Source organism: Echiichthys vipera (genome assembly GCF_963691815.1).
Source record: "Echiichthys vipera genome assembly, chromosome: 2".
In the NCBI taxonomy this organism is placed as follows: domain Eukaryota; kingdom Metazoa; phylum Chordata; class Actinopteri; order Perciformes; family Trachinidae; genus Echiichthys; species Echiichthys vipera.
Window position 1 is genome coordinate 29,021,025 of NC_139827.1, and position 5,875 is coordinate 29,026,899.

Genomic DNA, 5,875 nt, shown 5'->3' on the forward strand with positions numbered 1-5,875 from the left:
CCTTCCCCTGGTTTTAAGCTTCATGGGGTGGGAGGGTCAGCATACACAGAATAAGGAAGTCGCAACTACTGCCATCTGATTGGTGACTGTATTGGTGCTCTTGTCTGCAGCCAATTAGCTGTGTTCAGAATGCAGGGCAGACCCAGCCCCTGTTTAGCTTTGGTACACACGAGGATGGCTTTGACTGTGGGGCGGAACTGGCTCCTCCAGCAGCTCATGATCAGCTAATTAACAACTCCTGCCTTCTCTGTTCAACTTTGCTTCTCTCTAACTCAAGCATATCTTTCTTTTCATTTTATCCTCCCTTCAATGTGACTACCCACTGTCTTCAAATTGTCTCTTTTTTTGCAAATCTATTTCCTCATATTCTTAAACGTTATCAGAAATGACTCACGACACCTCCCTAGCTCTCACCTACCTGCTGTGTTTCACAGTGACTGTGTGACAGATGCCTCCAAGTTCATGGAGAAAAACATCTCCTCTTCCAGCGTGTCCCTGTTTTTTTCCTCAGTTTTATTAGAGTGTGCTCATGTGTAAATGTGGGCGCGCACAACAGCCTCCTTGCCCAGGACTTCCACAAAGCTTTGCTTGTTCTGTCCATATGGTTTAGTGTATCAAGCGTTTAGTAAATCACATGGGAAGAACCAGACAGAAAGCGTGGGCCAGAAGAAGTTGCAGTGGAGAAATAGGCATGAGGTCGGTCCAAAATAGACAGAAAAGGAATTGTTGTGCTCATGTTTGTAGAGAAGCTCTCTTCTCAAGATAAAATGATTTAATTTTAACATGAGAATATGAAAGACTGCCTTCAATTAGAGCGCTGTAAAGGCGTCTTTGTATGGTCCAGGTGAATCCAAATCTCAAAGTCTCAAAGCCAAACATTTTCAGACACTTTTCACATATTCTCACACAAGTGGGGAAAGACGAAGCCATGTCACATTAAACAAACATGAAATATGTGTGAATTCCTGCCTCCTTCTATAGTAACGGAGCAACATTCCTGGGCAACTCATCATTCAGCTTCACATCAAACAAAGATTAAAGATATGTTATGTAATATTTCTGCACTAAAGTGTCCAAAACAACTTTACTTAAATACGTATGTTGTTGAGTTGTGTACTCACATTATCCCAAATGTTTCCAACAATATTCAAAACCCAGAGGAATCTGTAATCTTATTCAACAACACAAACTGTGTCCTTTTGTCACTTGTCAGTGGCGTCATATAACCTTTAACCCCTCTAGGAATAGTGGGCCCCTCCAGGGCTTCAGTCAGAAAGTCAGAAATACCACATGATACTGAACACAATATCACAGAATTACACTCAGTAACAGTAATACATAATTGTTTAGGCCACACAGCATTATCTTTGCAATAACTACATGTCATTTTCCAACACAGTAACATATCAGTAGAGGCCATATTTATTAATGTGATATTGATTCTGTTTGATATGATTTCTTTTCAGTCTTGTACATAGTACTTGAAAGCAATACTTGACTAAAAGTCCAAGTGTCTTACCAGAAAATGACTCTGGTCGATGTTAAAGTAACCTTTTCGAATATTACTTGAGTAAAAGTCTTAAAGTATCGTCTTTTTTTTACTGCACAAAAGTATAAAAAGTAATTTTCTGATATTATTTGTACTTATGTATTAGAAGTAAAAGCAAAGTAAAAAAAACTTGTAATAATAATATAACTTTATTGTGGCTTCCACAGGCTTAACATGACACCCAGCAATGTGTGGTCGATTTTGTGATTTAATTTTATGTATTTGCACACACAGTGCACAGAGTATAGCTACATGCTAACGTCAGCTAGAAATGTCTTACTGTCATCATAACTAAAGGCAGCTGCGTCCATCTGAATGCAGCTTTACAAATTTCTTCTGATTTTATTTTGTAGTAACGAGTAACAAAGATGCTGATGGGAAACGTATAGTGTAGTAAAAGTATACATTTTATTAAGCAAATGTAGCAGAGTAAAAGTGAAAGTTGTCAAAAATGTAAATAACGAAGTAAAGCACAGTAACAAAGTATTTGTACTTCATAACATTGCAACACTGATTGTTTTGACCACAAACAACAGGGCTAGGCTACCCCACGACATGCAGTAGCTGTATGGGTAATCCACTCATCTAGCTTGCCAGTGCACCCTGCTCCCTCCACCTCACTCCCTGCTGCTTCTCGGAGATTTCACCGGAGAGGTAATGAGTTGCCTTCAGTTAGCAACAATAGCAACTCCAATTCAGCCAGCACAAACCCCACCGCCGGGGGTCACAGTGGCACTGCTAACAGTAGTAACGGAAAGTTTGCTGTTGTTACCAAGGGGAGGCAGTGCAGTCCAAGATCAGAGCCCTGGAGCTGCGGTTTGCGCTCGGCTGAATCTGAGTTGCTACTTCGGCTAACTAAAGGTCCGTCCATCTCCAGAGCTGCTGTCCGCTCTTCTCCGAGCAAAGTGGTCCGTTGGTGGCAGGGAGTGCAACAAAACCCTTCCAGCATGTTGTACGTTTAAATCAAGCCCCCACCAACCATTCAAGTCTGTATGTTTAGGTCATAACTCCATGACAACACTGAGGGGGGGGGGAAATTATTTTATACCAGGCTAGTTTTTATTTTATTGGAGGTTAAAGTTAATGAACAATTAAGGGCGCGGCCTTTTGAGTGACAGCTAGCTGCTGACCCTCATTTTGTACTCCCATAATCGGTTACGATTGGATCCAGTTGAGAGAATGCACCTCGATGCTACGTCTAGTTTTTATACAGTCTGTGGTTTAAATGGTCATACCACCATAACAGGCATAAATAATTGTTAAAATGACAACAGTGTTAATCAAGCTTATAAAAAAACATTGATATAGCTATTTTTACGAGCTGGTAAAGATCACGAGAGAGAAAAGAGAAAGACCAGTTCATTCTCAGTAAGAAAAAAAAATAACTTTTCATAATTGAATGCTAAAGGGAATTTCAATACCATTCATCAACTTCATCTCCTGTCTGGCAACCACTCTCATCCTTCATCAGATACAACTATTTAGCAGCTTGATCCAGAGTTTTTCTCCCCTGCTTTCTTCCCTCAGCTTGAATCAACAAAGAGATCAGCTGTGCAGAGCTGAGGCAATGCCGTCTCTGCTGTACCAAGAAAAGCTCAGGAACTCTCTACTGTGTTTGTATGTGCACATCGGCATGGCATGGAGCAATGGCAATGCTATTTGTAATAGAAAACCACTGGTTCCGTATTCCGCATTGCCAGACCTCCGCAGATCTACACAGCGCCATGCGAGTGCTGGAGATTGGAATGGCTGGAGGTTAACATTCTGGTATAGGAGAAAAATGATCCGGTTTATTCGTATTTCACTAAACCAATCACAAAAGCCTTGAGTGGCATTAAACCCTGGGGAATATGCTCTCTACGTTGCTGATATGATGAGATATCTTCTTCTTCAAGGCCATGATGAGAGGGAGAGTTCAGCAAAACATTGAAACTTTTTGGAGTTATGTAAATAGAATTCGAGGCATATTGAGAAGAGATTGACCTTGCTAGCCACGACACTTGAAATTATTTGTCAGAACAGCAGCGAAAATTGTGAAAAAGAGGAGACTAGTTTTACCCCAATGTTGTGGACAAAGCCTGTTGTTTTAAGCAGTAGCCACTGACAGTGTGCTTGAGCTATGCAGTGGGGCTGGAAGTAATTCAATTTCTCAGATTTGAGGACTCTTTCTGAAAGGGAAGATGCAAAAGCACTTCAGGGTAATATTTAGCAGTTTCTGAAATAATGTGTACATTTGTACACATGTGGTCATATTATGGGATTTAATTTTGTGTGTTTGGTATCATTTGAATATATATTTTCCTGTAACGGAGCAGTCAAGTGTTCATTATTTGTCTCAAATAAGTTGTGAATTTCTTGTAATGTAACAAATTAAAACAGGAGATGACATACTCTGTGCTCAAAGTGATGCTCGGAGCTCCAAGATGGTTGCATCAGAATCACAAGATTAATTCCAGGATAACTATGCTTTTTTTTCATAGGTTGTTGCTTTAAATCTAACCCAGATACAATATGGGCCTATGTTTACCAAGAATTACTTCCCACATAAACATGTCTGCCAGTGGCACAAATGATTTGTTATTGCAGTGAGTGGCATTGTGCTATAGCTTAGTGTGTTTTTGGTGTTACTCAGCATGGTCTAAGTCCACAACCAGTCAAAAGTGGGAGGATGGTTAATAAGTAAAAACACCTGGATTTGGGTGTAAATTTGAAACATGTGGATGTCATAGCAGGAAAGGCACACGTGTATCAAATGACAGTATCATGTATGTGGAAGTAAACATCATTTCTTCAGATGCACAGTGACAAAAACGAGTGTGTGTTCAAAACCAAGGAATGGTGGCTCAAGTCCATATGTGTGTGTGCCTGTGAGCCACTACGGTTCCAGCATGCAGAAGTTATGCAATGGTGCCTATTAGAGACGCACCGGAGGGAAAAACAAGTTTGCTCTGGCTGTGTTTGTTCTCTTCTCGCTTTTCCTGTCTCAGCTTTCTGTACAAAACAAAATGCTTCCTGGATGTACTGTTTATTACGGCAACAAGTTTGATTCATGCCAAACGTTTGTGATTTGGCACATAAGGGCACTGTCTTTGGTCAGATTTGGTTCCTGTCTTCATGGAAACAGCTGCATGTTTAACTCTATTTTTACTCCGTCTTATCACATGTAATGGAAAACAAGAGTGACAAAAATGACAGTTCCCAGCAATACTGAGGGTTTAGTTTGTTTCCTGTTTTATTTTGAAAATCACTATCCTCTTGTGTCATGTCGTGTTTCACTGCCCTTCCTGTCTTTGTGTTTCTTTCTATATGTTCATTAGTTCTTTGTGCATTTTACTGTTTAGTTCCAGTTTTTGAGCCTGTTCAGCTTTGCATTAGTTTCCAGTCCGTATCTCTGTCTTCCTTTGAAATTAATAGTTTTTTCTGTGGTTTTCATCTTCCGCCTGCTTTCTCTGCATTTTGGTCCACCTGCGTGCTTTAACCCATGACATTTTCACTTTAATTTCAGTGTGTGGATCATTATCACATTATTTGTCATAACAAAAAAGTCAAGATCTTATCTTGGTTAAATTGCCTACAGGCCCAGACGCGCCCACTTGTACAACTGGCCCATCCTTCTGACTGACTGGGAGAACATATATTTACCTAACCTTTACTCTCAAAATTAAATACGCAATAAAGACAACATTTTACCCCCATGTCTAAATGAGTACACATCCCATAGGCCATAAGACTGCTGAACTCCCGACTTAGCTCACCACTATGCCACTTTCTAACTTTTTCTTAACTTTTACTAAAAAATAAAATACACTATAAAGACAACATTTTTGTTTCATATGTCTAAATAAGTACACTAAAGGTATTACGCTACCATAATGTGTGAAGGCTGGAGAAATCAGGCCATTTAATGTTGAGGATGGAGGAGCTCTCGTTAATACAAAAGCATGCAGATAGTGATGTACTAAATCCGCCTACAGTATATTACTCTGTCTAAATAGCGTTATATATTTTGATTACTCATTTTCGTGGATTTGCGTGCTACGTGTTGCATTGATAATTAACTAATTAACTCATTACAGACCCTGCTTCCCAGTAGTTAACCGTGAGGCACTGGGCCTGTTTGTGGATTTTTTTAAAAAGTGCAACACGACGACACGTTGACATTCCAATGCACGCACGCAAACACCCACCCACCTACCCACAGACACGCACAAACGCATGCACGCATATATGCACGAATATTGCACAAACCCAAACAGGTTTTATGAAAAATCCACATAATAGCAGTAACATTAGAGTAACACCAAGGCTCTTATTTTGTTTTTAGAC